General features: G+C 46.6%; 1 pseudogene across 1 annotated transcript; it reads left to right on the plus strand.

Moving 5' to 3' along the window:
- The first annotated feature begins 9 nt into the window (after positions 1 to 9).
- Positions 10 to 19,327, plus strand: LOC113037492 (inverted formin-2-like; annotated as a pseudogene). The gene is made up of 25 exons (XR_013901654.1): positions 10 to 908; positions 1,035 to 1,793; positions 2,467 to 2,628; positions 2,717 to 2,978; positions 3,191 to 3,306; positions 4,370 to 4,529; positions 4,892 to 4,925; positions 5,013 to 5,152; positions 8,842 to 8,974; positions 9,215 to 9,748; positions 9,815 to 9,945; positions 10,034 to 10,095; positions 10,189 to 10,291; positions 10,411 to 10,496; positions 10,719 to 10,808; positions 10,894 to 10,975; positions 12,313 to 12,420; positions 12,503 to 12,573; positions 12,690 to 12,807; positions 12,942 to 13,106; positions 13,344 to 13,425; positions 13,800 to 13,910; positions 13,985 to 14,326; positions 15,327 to 15,389; positions 15,548 to 19,327. The product of XR_013901654.1 is annotated as an inverted formin-2-like (transcript).
- Positions 19,328 to 19,971: the final 644 nt, after the last annotated feature.

Raw genomic sequence — 19,971 nt, forward strand, 5'->3', positions numbered from 1 at the left:
ATTGCATCTTTCAACATGTTTGTGGACAGATTTGGATGTACCAGGGGTAAGTGCAGCCACTCAGCCTCTACTCACTGTGATCATAGCAGCAGGTGCAGATGTGTCACAAGTTAATCTAGTAGTGGGCTATGGTCATGTGTTAGTGGTGGGAACAGTCATATCCACTCACTCTCACTGGCTGTTTATTACTAATCACTGTGTAACTGCTGTGGATTCACAGTAACTGCCGTCTCCTTACAAATCTTCATTAGATTAACCACACTTATACAGACTGTATATAACTCCAGCCATGTTGATGAATTGCCTATATTGGCTGGAAATATTCATTTTCAGGGAAAAGACACAGACAGACTATGCTAGCGACATGTGATGTTACAACACTAATGAAATATTGATGTGTCATATTTGTCCAAGGCGTATTTCATTGTTATGGAAAAAGAGAATATTAAAATCATGATGACCAATTGGAGTGGTGATTTCTATGACTTTGTGTATATAATTTGGAATTTTGTACAAATGTAGGCCAATAAGGAATATATGATATCATTTCATTCTTTTCAAAGGTTTATTTGCATGACGCACAAACACACAATTGAAAGGTACAAATGTGCATGACACGAATTCAAACGTGGTGCAGATGTGTGTCACAGGTTGATCTGGCTGTAGGCTGTGGCACTTGGCCAGAGGTGGCGCTGGTTGACTCGAGTCCATGTTGGTGCACAGAGCAAACTGCTCGCTTTAGTTGTGAAGCAAAAACGCTGAATTCGGTGAAATAAACCGTGCGAGTGGAACGATAACGACGACAAGGGTCTCCCGATCGTTTACTCTTGCTGTCCTGTGAACAACAACGGCGTGGTGTTACTTGTTTGCTGTTTTCGCGATCGCGTCGCGCATGAGGATATCACCAGGTAAACTCGCCACATTTTTAAACATTTTGTTGTTCAACAGCATCAAGACTGACGGAGTGTGTTTGAGATAACCTCACAAGTGTCACAGATGACACATTTGGTGTTTTTTTGCTGGTTTGTCGGTAGGAGCTCCTGAAACGCAAGACTGCCACACATCTGTTCGACCAACGCCAGTTGATCTAAACGCCAGTTGATCTGGAACACCGGCCGGTGTTGCCGAGCCGAACCCACCACAGCACCGAGTGAACTGAAGCTCAGACACTAAATTCGATTAATTTTGAAGGGCGTCCGGTTTGGCAGGCACAGCTCGACCTGTCAGCGGTTTTTAGCCACAACTATGTTTAAACTTTTGAACCTTTGAATCGGAGCATGCGGGTCTGCTCCTATCCAATCACTGTATTGATCCATCAGCACTGAGATCAATGCATTTGTTCTTCTGTGAGGGTGTACCACTGACAGATATGCGCATGTGTACAGTGAAAGGTCTGTTTAAGTTGTTAAATGATGACAAACACCTGAGCTTCAGGTTTAAAGGATCATCCCTCAGTTTTTCCCGATACTGGAACAACTCTAATGCCCCGGGGGAGATTTGAATCCAGGCCTCTGGAAACACCCTTTGACCATGTGACTGACCTACTCCACCTTTCAAGTTTAAAGTTCAGGTTTTCTCACAGCGGCGCGTTAATGTGGCGAGTGTGCTCAGCTGTCAGGACATGCAAACGCACTGAATACCAGAAATACCACATAGCTGACATATTTCACCCACCACGCTGTGACGTGCAGTCACTCTTCTTCACTGATGAAGACTCTGCAACACACTGAGTGCAGGATTCACGTAGCCTTCAGTCTGATTCATTCACTTTCCAAATCACAGCCACGATAGCTGTGAGCGCTTCGTGTTTATTTTTCTGTTACTGGAGCCAATCATGTGCTTTATTATCAGTCTGTTAATCAGCTGATCCTTCAGCCTGATTCACTGCATTCTTCTTCTTTTTCTCTGTTTCTTGTTATTCATGCATTCCACAGAGTGCCTTTGTTCTGTCTTCCTTCCCTCACCCCAAACCGGTCTGAGCCTGGCTCTGCTGGAGGTTTCTTCCTGTTAAAATTGAGGTTTTCCTTGCCACTGTCATAAAACTTCTTACTCATATGGTTGTTGAGAGTACAAAGACAGTACAGCATCTCAAGGTGACTGTTGTTGTGATTTGGAGCTTTGATTTGGAGCTGAATAAAACCAAGTTAAAACTGGTCCACATCAGAAGTGGACTCGAGTTTTCGGTCAAGAATATAATTCAAATAATAATTTATGACACAACTAAAGCCAAATGGAGTCCAATCACAGTATAGGACCCTGATCTCCTGAGCAGATAAAGGCGTCCACTGGAGGAGCTCAGTTTGTGACTCAGAGACATGTTAATGAATGTGAAACTGTGAGCCCAAGGCAGGCTGACACGGGCGTGATGTCATCGCTTGTGTCAGGTCTGCTTGTCATGGACGTTAAGATGATGATGTCATTGATTGTTTGTGATTGATTACCTGTATCTGTTTTAACCCTCATCAGCTCAAACATCGGTAAAACCTTTGGCCTGTCATCATGGCAACCAGTACCAAATGGGGGGCGGTAAAGGACCAGTTGACCAGAGGCCTCGCCACAGTCACTGACGGCAAGGTGGAGGCCAATCTGGAGAACGCTGACCCCGAGCTCTGCATCCGACTGCTGCAGGTAGGAAAGAAGCAGAACCTCAGGAGTCCTGCCAGGGGAAGGAGAAGGCGTCTCACAGCTCTGACCGATGGTCACTCTGCCCCTCCAGGTTCCCACAGTGGTGAACTACTCGGGTCTGCAGCGGCGGCTGGAGGTGAGTAATCGGTCATGGATGGTGCAGTTTCTTGAACTACAGGGTTTGGACCTCCTGCTGGAGGCGCTGGAGCGTCTGTCGGGCCGCGGCTGCGCCCGCATCGCCAATGCTCTGCTGCAGCTCACCTGCGTCAGCTGTGTCCAGGCCATCATGAACTCGTCCGCAGGGCTGCATTTCATCCTGGACAATGAGGGCTACGTCAGGATGCTGGCTCAAGGTGGGTGGAGGACCAGAAAGTTAGAATGAAGCAGATCTGCCTTAAAACCACCTTAAAATCATATTTACACGCTACCCTGAGCAACAGGTAGACTCAGGTGGCTGTTCCAGCCTAAGCTAAGCAGGTAGCCGGTGTACCTGTGAGGTGAAGATGACGACTCCGAGTCATTACTTATGAAAGCGGTAACTCCACCTCCTCCTATATGCCCTCAGCTCTCGACACGTCCAATGTCATGGTGAAGATGCAGCTGTTCCAGCTGGTGGCTGCTCTTGCCGTCTTCGACCCTCGGGGACACCACCTCGCCTTCGATGCACTCGACAACTACAAGGTATGCTCATGTCCTCGTCCACTTCCTCCTCTCTCTTTATTTCCTTCCTGTCCTTCCTTTTTCCTTTTTTCCCTTCCTTCTCTGTCTCCTCTGAGGTGATTTGTGATTTCATGAGATCAGTTTAAGTAATCTGAACTCTGCCTCACGATGGCAGTCAGGACAGTTGGCGCTCAGTCATATTAACAGTTAAATGTTGCTGTAGGTCCAGGTCACTTTCAGAGGCTCTCTTGGCTGATTTCATTTGTTTAGAGGGGCATGTTTACCTGCTTGATGGACAAACCAACAGATGTCGCATGAGCTGGATGGGGAGACATGAGCAGGCCATTTGGGTCGGTTTGAAAAGCTTTATCGGCATGACGTTAGCAAAAGGAAGTGCGAGTCAGTTTCACTTAGTTTCAAGGCTAACACAACAAGCAGAACAGCTCAAACTGAAAGCCACTGGCTGATTACCTAAGTCAGCAGATAGCTCACAAAGCTCCACCACAGCTCCTCGCTGCCAGGTGAGAGCAACGACGACGTGGTCTGTGTACCATCAGGGCGTGACTGCAGATACACCACAACAAACAGCTGAGCCTCAGACGCTGCAGATCTTATCGTCCCCGCCCAGCCTGTTCTCACAGGCTCTGAACTTACAGCATGGAATCATGGGATACCACACGTCTGCACACACACACTCGTTTTATTATCTTAGTGAGGACATCTCATTGACATAACCCTTTCCCTAGCTGCTTACCCTAACCATCAAAAATGAATGCCTAACCATAACCTAACTGCAACCCTGACACTAAAACCACATTTTAAGCCTCAGACACGTCTTCAAACTTGTGGGGATGGGCACTTTGTCCCCATAAGGGCTGTTGGTCCCCACAAGTATAGTGGCATGCCAATTTTCTGTCCTCACAAAGTTGTCTAAACATAACATGTACACACACGCACACACACCGCTATTAGGAGTGTTTAATCATCACACTTCAGTCAGACTGAAGCAGGAAGTTGTGTTTAATGAAGGTGTAAACGAACTGTGTCCGTCCTCTGACCTGTCACTTCCTGTGTCTGTATTCAGAGCCTGAAGAAGCAGCAGTATCGCTTCAGCGTGATCATGAATGAGCTTCACGCCACCAACAACATCCCCTACATGGTGACGCTGCTAAGTGTGGTCAACGTCCTCGTGCTGCAGGAGGAGGAGCTGAGGAGGAGGCACCGGGTGCGGCAGGAGTTCATCGGTAAAACGAACTGTTTATCACCACTCTGACATCACCCCTGACATCATCATCATGATGTCATTGCTGACATCACTGTTTTCATCATGTTGTAGGGTCTTTACCTCACAACAGAAAGACCTTGATGTGACTGTTGTTGTGATTTGGCGATGTATAAATAAAGTTGAATTAAACTGTTATCAGAGTTATGTGTAGGAGGAGCTTGATATCTGTCACAGTGTGACATCACATCCCTGTACGGAGGCTTTCCTGGAGTCAGGTCTCGCTGAGGGCTCGAGTGTCAGACCCTCAGAGGTCGTCATGGTGTGAGTGTGTCCTGCTGCTTGACCAAAATAAGAAGTGATATATGTGTCTGTGATTTTTAGGTCTGCAGCTGCTGGACCTGCTCCCCAGGCTCAGGTACTGGCTTCATTCTCACTTTGCTTACATCAGTTATTAATCAATAATCAATCGTGTTTCCAATCAGTTTCCTGTCTGTGTGTGCAGGGAGACGCAGGACAAGGACCTGAACATCCAGTGTGACGTGTTTGAAGACTCTGTCGGAGGACATGGAGGAGATGGAGAGGCTGTACGGAGGGATTGATATGAGCAGCCACCAGCAGGTCTTCACAATGCTCTACACCATGGTAACCACAGTTTAAAGAGTGATGCGACTCAAGCTGGAACGTTTAAACCAATGTTTCCCAACCACTGTGCCGCGGCACAAAGGTGTGCCGTGGAAGATTACCTTATTCCACCCAATTGGTACTCTAAGCCAGCGGTCCCCAACCCCCGGGCCTTGTACCGGTCCGTGAGTCGTTTGGTACCGGGCCGCGAGAGTAGAGGCTCAGGTGTGAAATGTATGGTTTTCAGGGTTTTTATTGGTTTTCAGCGTTATTTTGTTATCGTTAACTCGGTTTTCCTGGGTCTTTTCACATGTGTTATGAATAAATCCTCTTTTTTTTTCGGTACCGGTACTAGTTTTATTTTGTTGTATTTATCCGCGACACCTTAAAGGCCGGTCCGTGAAAATATTGTCGGGCATAAACCAGTCCGTGGCGCAAAAAAGGTTGGGGACCGCTGCTCTAAGCGATTGGCTTGAGTAATGGGCAGAACAATTACATTATCTTCCACTAGAGGGGAGTACAACTACCTGCTCTAATTAAATTGGTTGCCGACTGCCAGTAAAACAGAAGAACATGAAGAAGAAATTATAGGTCGCTGCTGTCAGGTCTAATATTTCTCCATCATCCTCTCAGTATCACACTGACACGTTGCTTACCTCTGATACCTGGTCCTCTTTTACTCCTGTTACCTTACAGGACATCAGTGCTCTGCTTGGTCGAATGAAACTGACTTCAAGCCACCTTGATGTACTTCCTCCATCATTTTTCATTAGTGTGTTTGATTTCTATTGGCCTCTGTATTCTGGAAATAATTAATACTTCTCTTTATACTGGCTCAGTTCCCAGCTATTTTAAACAAGCTATTGTTGAACCAATATTAAAGAAACCAAATTTAGATCCATCTCTTCCAAGCAGTTACAGGCCAATATTAAAATTACCATTGGTGTCAAAGATCTTGGAAAAAACAGTTGCAGAACAACTTAACAACTTTTTGGAAAAGAACAATGTTCTGGACATTTTCCAGTCTGGTTTCTGCAAATTGCACTCCACTGAAACCGCTTTGCTTAAAGTGTCTAGTGACATTCTGATGGCAGCAGACTCTGGAGAGTACACTGTTCTGGTTATGTTGGATCTCAGCTCTGCTTTTGATACTGTTGATCACAGCATCATGATAAATAGGCTGAAGGACTTGTTTGGGATTACTGGTGTTGTTTTAAAATGGTTTATGTCGTATCTATCTGAGAGATCCTTTACTGTCCGTGTAAATCATGTGCTGTCAGAAACATCAGTTCTGTCTTCTGGGGTACCTCAAGGATCTGTTTTAGGTCCTATTCTCTTTTTGCTGTATATACTCCCTCTAGGCCACATTATCAGACGTTACAATAATATTTCTTATCATCTCTATGCTGATGACATTCAGTTGTACTGTTCTTTCAAAGCTTCTGAGTTGTATAAATTGTCTTGTTTAAATAATTGTCTGTCAGAAATCAAACAATGGTTAAATGACAATTTCCTTCAGTTAAATGCAGATAAACCAGAAACTTTGATTATTGCACCTGATCACATGCTCTCAGAAATTAGGCAGCATATCAGTTTTTTTAGACCCTTCATTTCAGTCGAGTCTCAGAAACTTAGGTGTTATATTTGACAGTTCAATGTCTCTTGAGAAACACTCTAAACAACTTGCCCGGAACTGTTTTTATCATCTAAGAAACATTTCTAAACTCAGGCTACTGGTGTCAAAGGCAGAACTTGAGATGATTCTTCATGCTTTTATCTCTTCTCGTTTGGATTATTGTAACGGTCTTTTTACGTGTCTCAGCAAATCAGCTCTGGATCGCCTTCAGTCTGTACAGAATGCAGCGGCAAGACTTTTAACTGGTGCAAACAAGAGGTCACACATTACTCCAGTTTTGGCTTCTCTTCATTGGTTGCCTGTAAATTTTAGGGTTCATTTTAAAATTTTAGTTGTAACTTTTAGAGCTCTGCACGGTGAAGCTCCCCAGTATATCTCTGACCTGCTGAAACCTCGTGCTTCATCCCGAGCACTTAGGTCTTCAAGTCAGAGGCTACTGGTGGTCCCACGTACTAGGTTTAAAACACGTGGGGATCGGGCTTTTCAGGCACTGGCACATAGGCTGTTGAACTCTCTGCCGTTGTCTTTACGCTGTCTAGGCTCTACTGACTCCTTTAAAAAGCAGCTGAAGACATTTTTATACAAACGGGCTTTTAATTAATTTTAGCTTGTATGTCTGATCTTATTGTAAAGCACTTTGTGATTTTTATCTGTGAAATGTACTATATAAATAAATTTTACTTACTTACTTACTTATATAATAGTCATGCTGTGAGTGAAACGACGCAGCACGTAATAGCAATAAATAAATATTTGAAAAGAAAAATAGTGAGTCTGACCTGGGTCTTTGAGAAAATTCCGACCCAGACGAAGGCCCTAGCATTAGTAGTGGTCAGAAGAAAGCAAAAAAAGGGTAGATTGGGGACAAACTTGTTAGTCCAATAATCACACAACTGGTATGTTAACTCCAACTTGAATGGTTGCCTTCTTTCGTTCCTCCACACAAGAAAAAACGGACACTCCAAAAAACTCCTACTTCCCCTTCCCGCCTGTGCGTAGCCATGCCCCCCTTCACTGGACACTTGCGCAGTGGGACAGATACATCTAAACAAACTGAACCAATTCTGCTATACCTGGTGCGCGGGGAAAAATTATCAATATTCTTTTTGTGACATTTTTGTTTGGTGGTAGGTTGTGTTATTTTTCTAACGTGAAATATGTACCGTGGCTCCAAAAGATTGGGAAACACTGGTTTAAACTACAGAAGCCAACACTGTCACCTTCAGAGCGATTGGTGCAGCATCTGTGAAAGTGACACTGCTGGTAGTTCTCTTTTCAATGATAGAAATGTAAGGAGACAGACGCTATGTTCAAACTGCAGTCGAAAGCACATCAAATCCGATTTTTTTTTTTTTTTTTTTTTTGACCCTATGCGACCCATACCCGACCATGGTATGACAGTGTGAACGGAATAAATCCGATATTTTCAAATCCGATCTGGGTCACTTTCGTATGTGGTACTGAATCCAATACATATCCGATGTTTTAGAAAGCGACTGCTGTTTGAATGGTCACGTCGCATTAAATCCGTCTTGTACGTCACTGACACAAGACAGACGCCAATTATTAGCGCCGGAGATGACATCGCGAACGCTTCCTGGCCATCCAGTGTAGATGTTAATGAAACTGTTGGAAAGACAACGTGAACATTTTATTTGTACTGTATAATCTGCAGATTTTGACAGAAATCTGCAACTATTCTTTGAAGCACTGCTCCTCTCTAAAACAGCAATAAGGATAATTATTAGGTTATCTACATTATTATGTAAATAACAAAATAACTTAAAGCAAAAATTGGGAAACGTAAAGTCCGAAGTCTTTATATTAAGGGCCATCAGTCAAACAATATTATTTGCTCTGGGTCTAAACAGAGCGCGTTGTGTGTGACGTCTTCTTTTGCGCATGCGGGCCGCTTCGAGGGTTCACACTAGGGCGTGTTTGCTGTCGCATTTTATTTGTAGTGTGAACAAGCAGACAAAAAAAATCGGATTTGGTCAAAAATTTGGAATTGAGCATTAACACCTGCAATGTGAACGTAGCCAAAATAACCTGTCCTGACCCTCTCTGCGTTCAGGTGTCCAGCCATCCATCCTCCGTGCAGCTGCTGTCCATCCTTCAGGCCTTGTTGCTGGTGGGTCCAGACAGAGCTGAGGTCTGGTGTGCTCTGGAGCTGCTGATGGATCGAGCCACCCTGCTGGCTCAGGATGGTAAGTATGGGGGCGCATCCAACAACAGATCACTGGGTCCAGCTCTGATTCCGCCTCTTTGTAGAAGTGTCCTCTCTATATAAACGATGACCCCTGTAAAGAGTCCCTTAAGGTTCAGATGCAGGCCCTGTTTTATGTCAGTTTGTATAAATGACAGCAGGCAGAGTATGATCAAAGCTGAGGGCATTTCACAGGATCAGGCGAAGGTGAATTCACCGGCTCTGTTTTTCTTGATCGCAGCTGAGGTAGACTCTGCAGATCACCTGCTGGAGAAGCTCCTCCCCCGAAAGACTTACTCACCCAATCTTGCCATCGACAGGGCGGTCCAGACTAGACTACCAGACAGTCCTCCCAGCCAATCAGAGGCACTCACCAAAGATGCTCCAACAGCCCCCACTGCAGCAGCACTGCCTCCGGCTCTTCCCACTTCCTATGCCCCCCCTCTACCTCCTCCCTTACCCGGTGCTATGACTCTTCCCCTTCCACCCCCTCCACTGCCGCCCACACCCTTGCCTGGTGCTATGGCTCCTCTCCCTCCACCCCCTCCACCCCCACCCTTACCTGGTGCTATGGCTCCTCCCCCTCCACCCCCACCCTTACCTGGTGCTGGACCTCCACTCCCCCCCTCTCCTCCAGGTGACATCAGAGCTGAGACAGTTCAAAGTCTGGGCAGGTTATATAGCAGCTCTGCTCCTAATTCAAGCCACACCCCCTGCCCAACACTGCGGATGAAGAAGCTGAACTGGCAGAAACTTCCATCCAGACTGGTGTCAGGTGAGGCCTGGTGTTGGCCCAGGTCAGGTGCAGGATTCATCCAAGCTGACGTCACTCTGTCCACAGGCCACGAGTCTCTGTGGACGTCGACATCTTTGGACTCCATGGAGCCAGATTACTGCAGCATTGAGCAGCTCTTCAGTCTCCCTCCGACTGAGACCAAGAACAGAACCAAGTCAAAGACGGAGCCCAAAGAGGTGCCGTAGCTTTCTCTGTCTTCACCTTACAGGTGTGGCGTTACAGGTTTTACCTTTTTCACATCCACATGTTCAATTCTGTCCACAGGTGTCCTTCATCGACGCCAAGAAGAGCCTTAACCTCCACATCTTCCTCAAGCACTTCAAATGGTGACTGTTCTTTTTCTGAGTCTTGCAGCCAATTAAAAACATCTGTGCTGTGACATCACCACCCCTGTATCACCTGACCTGTCTCACCTGCAGTTCCCACGAGGACTTTGTGGATCTCATCCGAAGAGGAGACCGATCAAAGTTTGATGTCGAGGCCCTGAAACAGTTCATTAAACTCCTCCCAGAGAAACATGAGGTCAGAGCAGAGGTCACCTGCGCTTCACCTGTTCTCCACCTGTCTCTCACCTGCCCCTCACCTGTGCTTCAGTTGTCTTTCACCTGTACTTGACCTGTATCTCATCTTTCCCTCCTCAGGTAGGGAACCTGAAGTCTCATCTGGCAGAGCAGGACAAGTTGGCATCAGCAGATCAGTTTTACCTGCAGCTCATTGATCTGCCCAGGTGTGAGGACAGCGCCAGCTGCAGCACACATCAAGCACAGATAAATAAGCACAGCTCACCACAGGTCCACTCACTCGCAGTGTGTGTGTGTGTGTGTGTGTGTGTGTGTGTTGCAGTTACTCTCTGAGGATTGAGTGTATGGTGTGTGTGTGTGTGTGTGTGTGTGTGTGTGTGTGTGTGTGTGTGTGTGTGTGTGTGTGTGTGTGTGTGTGTGTGTTGCAGTTACTCTCTGAGGATTGAGTGTATGTTGCTGTGTGAGGAGAGCAGCTGTGTGTTGGAGACTATGAGAGTGTGTATACACATGACAAACACACAGCAGCTACACAACAAACACACTGGCTGCACACGCACGTTTGGCTGCTGTGGTGGTGTTCTTGTTTCTGTTTGTGTGTGTTGTTTTGTGTGCAGGTGTGAAGGAGAGCGCTCGGCTGCCAGTCTTCTGTAAACTAATCCTGAGTGTCGGAAACTTTCTCAACTATGTGAGAATCTTTTTTTCTTTTACTCCTTGTAATCTGATTACTTTGTGTGGCATGCTCAGTGACGGTCCTAAAGCAGTTCTCTTCCCGAAGACTCAAACCACACAAACAAACTCAAACACAAACTCTGACCAGTGTTGGGGTCGTTACTCAGAAAAAGTAATCTATTACACATCACTTGTTGCTTTGCAGTCTGCCATATGCCCGTCCAACCTGAAGCAGCGTTACATGATCATCAGTGACCAGTGTAGACCTGAGACTACATTTACACGTGCAGCGCTGTGAAGCACATTTGTTTCCACTGCTGCACCGCACAGTAATAGTTTCCCGCTGCGCCAAGTACAGTGCAGCACGTCAGTGAGGAGTACTCGGCATGTGCGCTGTGTCACACGACCAATAGAATCGAAGACTACCACTGCACTAAATTCCATCACACGATGAAGGAAAACATTCGTATCAGTGCGTATCAGAGTTCTGTGAACTTTTTCACACAGGTTTATGTGCATGTATGGGGACCTCCAGAGCCTCTTAACAGCTCTGGGGACGACACACTCTTCACTAGTCTGGATAGTTGAAAGCTTTCATCTATATGAATGAGCGATTTTTTTTTTTTTTTTTTTTTTTTTTTTTAAATTAAAAATTTGAACACAATTCAACACAAACTCTTGTGAAGGACACAAAGTCAGAGAGATATAGGTTTAATACAGACTCGTAGAGTGGTAACAAAAAAAAGACTTCCAAGCAGAGTGCATCGGCCAGCACAACACAGAGTTTGGGTCCTTTACGCTAAGCGAGACAGGTGGAGAACAAGCTAGCGGTCAGTGTGCCGCATCCTATGTGAAAGGGCCTTAAGTTCTTGGCTAGCTTAGCATTAACATGCTGTCTGTGCAGATGTTAGCAGTATAATGCAGCTGTTTATGTCCTGGATGCTGGTTCCACTGCACCATGATGCTTGTCCTTTCGTGCAAGAAAAATAAGTCATGTCCGTGTCTCTGCTGTGGAGTGGGCTGCTAGCAACTGCTGGACTTCACATCAGCTAACTTGAGCCTCTGATGAAGTTTTTATGAAGTTATCTAAGCAGTAATATCACAGCTGTGAGGTTGATTGCACTAACAGTTCATCCGAGGAGTGTTTTGTTTGTTTTTTTTGTTTTTGTTTGTTTGCACATTCAGGCAGGTGTGACTCAGCACCAACTATTAGCTCAGCACAAATCTACCAACAGAGACTGTCTACCAAGACAGTTCATTTAGTTGCCAAATCATAAATCAGTCTGTTATTTAGCTGAAATAAAATCTAAAGGCTGGTAGTCTGATTTTGTCATGTGATGTATGGTCCATCAGGGAACTCGCACAGGGAATGCTGAAGGCTTTAAGATCAGCACTCTGCTCAAACTGACCGAAACCAAAGCCAACAAATCGAGAGTCACGCTGCTGCACCACATCCTGCGGGTAATGCTGGGAATACTACGAATACTGGGGAATACTGCAGTATTCTCATAATATTTCAGTTGCTGCTGTTTGTGACCCTTAGGAGGCTGAAGAGAATCACCCCGACCTGCTCAACCTGCCCGATGAACTGGAGATCTGTGCAAAGGCTGCTGGGTAAACACATATAAGAGTTCAGTCACGTACAGACTGCTGGGCGGAGTCTGTGACGTGGTAGCTCAGGTGTTTCGCCTGCAGCGGTGTTAAATGTTGCCCTCTGACTCCACCTGCAGGCTCAGCTTGGACTCTATTCAGTCTGAAACAAACACTCTAAACAAACGGCTGAAAAACTCAGAGAGGAGCGTTTCCTCCTCATCTGACATGAAGGAGCAGTACCTGTCCACCGTACAGGTGAGTCACTCGGGATGAGGCTGTCACCTTTACGGGCAGATAAATCCAGTCTGTGCACTAACTGACACCGTTTTAGTGGGACAGACCTGCTCTTCCAGGTGAACTTACCTGTTGTTCTTATGTGGTGTTACCAGGAGAGCCTGCAGGCTGTTGAGCAGCTGCAACTCCTGCTGTCATCTGTGGAGGAGCAGAGGAAGCACCTGTCCGCCTACCTCTGTGAGGACAGCAGCAGCTTCTCTCTCGAAGAGCTCTTCAGCACCATCAAGACATTCAGAGACCTCTTCCTTCGAACCCTCAAGGTCAGCGGCCAATCGCAGTGCGGCTCAGTCTGCAGGACTCATACCCTGCCGCACGTTTGCATGTGTCATTTAAACTGTGTCTCAGCCAGCCAATCGGCTCTGACTTCAACCGTGACAAAGTGTGGTAGCTGCCACACATTAGTCCTGTTTCCCTGTAAATGTTAAGCTCCGCCCTCTCTGGGGGGCCGGTTAGCCTGTTGAAGTTTGAACTGTGTGTTCCTTTTATTCTTCCATCAGGAGAACGAAGGTCACAGGGAGCAGGAGAAGAGGTTGGACGAAGGGAGGAAACTGAGAGAAGAAGCCCCCACCAGAAAGATCAGTAAGTCAGACACCATCATTTCACCTTAAATCCTCCCTCCTTAAGGTGTCCCTCACCTGTCTCTCCAGGTGTGGCAGGTGAAGGACAGGTCAAGTACAAGTGGAGGGCAAGTGGAGAACAGGTGAGACATGTGAAGGGCCGGTGACTGACAGGTCGAGAATCAATAGCTGACATCAGCAACATTTCTCTGCAACAGTTTATCAGCAGCTGAATATTTAAAGGAAATGATGTGACAGCATCAGGACGAGAAGGAAGTTTGTAAAGATTAAATGCTGCTGTACCTATGAGGCTGTCAGGTGACGCAGTGACAGCTTTCACCTGTTGTTTGTGACATGTGCGCTAAGCTCACAGGGGAACGTGTTTCTGTGCTGCAGTTAGGACGGACATGGCCAATTGGGACGAAGGATGCATCGTCGACAACCTGCTGGCCGAGATCAGGAAGGGCTGCAGGAAGACAAGGCCACGGGCAGAGCCGGACGGTGGGGGGTCGAAGGTGAGAGCCCGGCAGGACTTCTGCAGACTTTCTTGTCACCGCTGCTCGTTTGACCCAAGTTCTCCTTTTCAGGTCACCCCGGGGTCACGCAGATGTCAGCGGCCCAAGACAAGCCAGATTTGCCCGAGAAGCCTCGGGAGGAGGTCCGGACTCCCACACATCCACCTGCTGGAACCAGACCAGAACCAGAGCCAGACAGAGCTGCCTCAGAGCTCCAGGCCCTCGGTGAACCCCCTGCAGCTGAGGTCCAGGGTCCGGAGTCTGAAGTGGACACCGGACCGGCGCAGCAGGAAGTCCAGCACGCAGCTAGTCAGCAGGATGTGACCCAGGTCAACAGGAGCAAAGATCCTAACCCGGAAGATTCTGCTCCCCAGAACGCATCGAACACCTTAGACACCAGCCCGGCAGGTAGAGTGAGGCGCTGTGCTCTCTGCTTCAGGCTTTGAGCACGCTCAGTGCTGCTGTTTGTTTCTGAAACATGGAAATTTTAATGCTTCCTGTCCCACAGCCCACCCACACAGATCAAGGCTACATCCACACGTACACGGGTATTTTTGAAAACGGAGATTTTCCGTTTTCGTTTTAAAAAAAATAATCCCGTCCACACGTAAAGGCAGAAATGAAGGAAAACGCTGCTAGGAACATGCCAAAGCAACAGGTAGCGATATATTCCTAACCGTGCAGAAATGTTGGCCAATCAGAAGTCTAGAAGCCTCGGTGGGAAAAAGTAAACAAAGCTGGGGCATAGAAGCAGAACTGAGTCGTATGTGTGGAGTGACAGTAACTGTGTGTGTATATGTAAGCATGTAAACACTGCAGAGACTACAATTAACAGTAACAGTATTGTAGAAATTCATGTCACCGAAACAATAACGTGGCGCACACTGTGACGTCAAAAAATGCGCACACCTTTGACGCTGCGTTTTCTCTGTTTTTCTTGTCCACACGTAAATGCAAAAACGGAGTTTTCAAAAATATCCACCCTGGCCGGAGTTTTTAAAAATCTTTGTTTTCAGTGACCAAAAACGCCGTTTACGTGTGGACGAAAGGTGCAAACGCATAGAAAAATCTGCGTTTTCAAAAATACCTGTGTGCGTGTGGACGTAGCCCAAGTTGTGTTCAGTGTTTGCAGCAGAGTGACGGAGACTCGGCCGCAGATTGCAGTTGAGTGGAGTCGAGATTGCCATACCATGGTGATGTAGCCGGGTCAGTGTGGCTGTTGTGATGTAGCTCTGAGTCTATGAGGTCACTTCCTGTTCCTGAACATTAGTGTTTCCTGTGACATGGTGAGCTGAGGCTCAGGCTGTAAGGTCGCATCAAGACGATGATAGAACATCCTTTAGTGTTTATGATGAAATAAGCTTTATATCTAGAAACCGACCAATTTTATCCTCTCTTTGATCTCCAGAAGGCAGTGGTCACACAGGAAGAAAGCGTTTGAAGAAAAAGAAAAAATGCATCCTTCAGTGAGGTGAGCTCACCTGCAGCTGTGCATAAATCCACGTCAGCGGCGATTCACTGCTGTCCTTCACTCTAAAGCATTTCATTGGTCGAAATGTTTTTATGTTGTGGGATTTAAGGTCTTTTTTAAATATCATTTATTATTTTATTCTTCTTCTATGGTTCCAGGTACATGGGTCAGGACTTGTTTCTGTGGCGACAGGACTGGACCTGCAGGAGAACAAAGTGTTTAAAAGGGAAACACAATCATAAAGAGCAAGGATTCTGGGCGGAGCTTCCTGTGACTGACTGATCTAACCCTCGCTCACCTCTCAGTGGCGCCGAAGTGACTGCATCAGTTTGTGATGTCAGCAAGGTTTCTGTGTGCACTTCCTGTCAGGTCGAGGCGCTGCTGGTCTCTGAGCTCAGAAAGCACAGCATATAAACTCTTTCCAGGTTAATGCCACCTGCCTGCTCATCTGGTTTCTTGCAAAAGACCTTTTAGATTAAAAGCCTCGCATTGTTCCCGTGCAGGTGTTCAGGTTTTAGACTTTCAAATTCAAATTCAAATTTTATTTGTCACGTACACAGTCATACACAGTACGATATGTAGTGAAATGCTTGGACAACTGCTCGTGACCTAAAGAAAACAAAAAAGGAAAAGGCTATGAATAAGATAGGAAATAAATATGAAAAATTAAAAAGGGTAAATTTAACTAGGAAGGAATAAAATATAAATTAAGGTTAAAAATGAAATAACTGTACAACACAAATTAGAATGTAGGGTAAATTTAACTGGGAAAGAATAAGATAAAATATATAAATTAAAGTTGAAAATAAAATAACTGTACAACAAAATACACAATATAGAACTATATAAGAATGTATGAAGAAATATAAATAAATATATATACAATAACAGCAGCTGTACAAGTATTAACCGGAAATGAAGATTATAATGTCCAGTGTTGTGCAATCCACATTATGTCTTGTGCAGTGCAAATATGCTTAAAGTGATTTAAGTGATGAAGTGAAAACAATGTCCAGAATGTCCAGTGTGTGTGTAAGAACTATATGTGTGGGTCAGTACTGTGTGGTGGTGTGATTGAGATACCGTATCGCCTGCGGGAAGAAGCTCCTCCTCAGTCTCTCTGTGTTGGTCTTCAGGGAGCGGAATCGCTTTCCTGACCTCAACAGAGAGAACAGTCTGTTGTTGGGATGGCTGAGGTCCTTCACGATCTTCCTGGCCTTGGTCCAGCACCGCCTGCTGTAGATTGAGTGCAGGTCAGGGAGCTCGGAGCGGATGGTGCGCTCAGCTGACCGCACAACCCTCTGTAGAGCTCGTCTGTCCTGCATGGTGCTGTTCCCGAACCAGGTTAAGATGTTTCCCGCCAGGATGCTCTCTATGGTGCACGAGTAAAAGTTCCTGAGCACCTTGGAGGGCAGTTGGAAGTCTCTCAAGCGTCTGAGGTGGTAGAGACGCTGACGGGCCTTTTTCACCACGGTGTTGATGTGACAGGACCATGACAGGTCCTGCGTGATGTGAACTCCGAGGTATTTGAAGCTGTCCACTCTCTCCACTGGGCACTCGTTGATGACGGGGGTCTGGTAGTTCCTCCCCTGCTTAGTGCTGAAGTCCACTATAAGCTCCTTTGTCTTACTGACGTTTAGAAGGAGGTTGTTCCTCTGGCACCAGTTCTCCAGATTCCTAATCTCCTTCAGGTAGGCCGTCTTGTTGTTATCAGAGATCAGGCCCACCATGACGGTGTCGTCAGCAAACTTGATGATGGTGGTGGAGCTGGTAGTGGCCACACAGTCATATGTGTACAAAGAGTACAGCAGGGGGCTCAGAACACACCCCTGGGGGGCTCCAGTGCTGAGAGTGGTGGAGGCTGAGACATGTCCGCCCATCCTTACTGCCTGTGGTCTGCCAGTTAGGAAGTTGGAGATCCACTGACACATAGATGAGCTGAGTCCCAGATGCTCCAGCTTGGTGGTGAGTGTGGAGGGAATTATGGTGTTAAATGCAGAGCTGTAGTCTATGAAGAGCATTTTAACATAATTCCCCCTTCTAGTGTCCAAGTGAGTGAGTGATGTGTGGAGGAGATGAGAGATGGCATCGTCTGTGGAACGATTTGGACGGTAAGCGAACTGTAGTGGGTCCAGTGTGTCTGGTAGTGAAGAAATGATGAATCTCTGACCAGGCGTTCAAAGCACTTCATCACTACTGAGGTGAGGGCTACAGGGCGATAGTCATTGAGAGAAGCAGGGTGGGGTTTCTTCGGGACAGGAACAATGATGGACTCTTTGAAGCATGTGGGGATCACTGACTGAGATAAAGAGATGTTGAATATCTCAGTGAACACAGGAGCTAGCTCAGGGCTGCCCAATCCCAGTCCTCGAGAGCTACTATCCTGCAGCTTTTAGATGCATCCCTACTCCAACACAGCTGAATCAAATGGTTTGATTACCTCTTCAGCATGCCATCCTGTTTGGCAAAGGCCTGATAACAAGCCATTCATTTGATTCAGGTGTGTGGGAACAAGGATGCATCTAAAAGCTGCAGGACGGTAGCTCTTGAGGACCGGGATTGGGCACCCCTGAGCTAGCTGGTATGCGCAGTCTCTTAGGATACGACCTGGGATGCCGTCTGGTCCTGCTGCTTTCCTGGTGTTCACTCTTTTGAAGGCTCTCCTTACTTCATGCTCGGAGATGACGAGCACGTTTCCGGTGCTGGCAGTATCTTCCTGTCTGCAGCCGTTAGCGCCGCTAACACTAGCATTGTTGGAGTCCTTAGCTGCAGCCTCGAAGCGAGCATAGAAAGTGTTCAGCTCGTCTGCCAAAGTCACGGCCGCGTTCGTCATACCGGTTGTTGGTGCTTTATAGTCCGTTATTGTCCTTAGTCCCCGCCACAGGCTCCTAGAGTCACTCTGTTGGAGTTGTGACTCTAGTTTCCTCCCGTAGCGCTACTTCGCCTCTTTCACCGCCCTCCGCACGTTATATGACGGGGCTTTGTACGGGTCCATGTCCCCCGTCGTGAGTCCCGTGTTGTAGGCAGCGGTGCGGGATCTCAGAGCGTCGCGGATGGTTTTATCCACCCACAGCTTCTGGTTGGGAAACGTTGTGATAGTCTTTGTCTCCACGGTATCATCCGCTAGTTTCCTGATGAATCCCACAACCGCTTCCGTAAACACGTTGACATCATCATCGGAGCTGTTTCTGAACATGCCCCAGTCTGCGTCATCGAGTGCGTCCTGTAACGCGGCCACCAATTGATCCGTCCAGCGCGCGACCTTCCTCTGAACTGGAACTTCCTGTTTCAGCCTTTGTTTGTATTTTGGCATGAGGAAGATGGCGGCGTGATCAGATTTGCCAAACGGAGGGTGGGGTTGTGCCTTGTAGCCGTCCTTGACCGTAGTGTAGCAGTGGTCCAGTGTCCTTTCACCTCTGGTGGGGCAGGTGATGTGTTGATAAAAGTTCAGCGCTGCGCGTTTGAGGTTGGCGCTATTAAAGTCCCCCGTCACAATAAGCGCAGCGTCCCGGTGTTGTGTCTGGTGCTGTGTGAGTGCCTCATGCAGCTCGCATAAGGCGGTGACCGTGTCCGCTTGTGGTGGAATATAAACGGCACTTATAATGACCGATGTAAATTCCCAAGGTAGATAAAAAGGACGACACATGATGGACAGTAGTTCCAGATTTGGTGTGCAGGAGCGTGTGAGAGGAACAACGTTCGCACTGTTGCACCAGTTGTTGTTCACCATTAAACACACGCCGCCTCCCCTTGACTCCCCCGAGTCCCGTGTCCTGTCCATGCGGTGAACCGAGAAGAACTCGGCCGGCTGGATGGCGTGGTCCGGCACCGCTGGGTTCAGCCATGTCTCGGTGAAGCAGAGGAGACTTTTCTGTTCTTATTGTTGATTAAAGTTCGCTGAGACTTTTACTGTTAGAATAAATGTTGTTCTAGCTCTTTGATGAGTCCTGTTTTTTGTTTGTTTGTTTGTTTTTCTGTCCCGTTCGGTACTTTAGCAATCAGAATTGTCTGAGGGCCAGGAAAGATGCCCAATGGGTTTATTTCTTCAAGTGGGGAAAATGTGTCAATGTGATATTGGTCCACTTGATTGATCTTTATCATTATTATTATTATTTATTTATTTATTTTAAGTTATTAAAAATTGGACAGACAATTAGACAGAAAAGGGGGAAAGAAAAACAGAGGGAATCGGGGGACAGTAAGAGAAGACACTGAGAAAATCCATTGGGTCACCTGTTAACAGAAGAAAAAAGAAAACAAACAACAAGAGAACAACACAAAACAGAGGTCAAAGCAACAACCTATCTACGTGTAAGTAACAGTAAATACTAAATATTGAATGTTGAGCAGCACGCAAGATCAACAGCGCATGATATGCTTTAACCCTTTAGAGCCGATCGGAGCGGGAACGCTCTGTTATGCGTAACTATTTTTAAATCCCGGTAGCACTGCAACCACGTAAGCTAGCGCAAAAAATTTTTTTGCATATGAAACCGGAGGAGTTGTACTTACATATTGTGCCATCAGCTTGTCCTAGGTCACGGTTTCCTTCCACATAAAGCTTTGCAAAAACTGCATAAAA

Source organism: Astatotilapia calliptera, chromosome 15, assembly GCF_964374335.1.
Source record: "Astatotilapia calliptera chromosome 15, fAstCal68.1, whole genome shotgun sequence".
Taxonomy (NCBI): Eukaryota; Metazoa; Chordata; class Actinopteri; order Cichliformes; family Cichlidae; genus Astatotilapia; species Astatotilapia calliptera.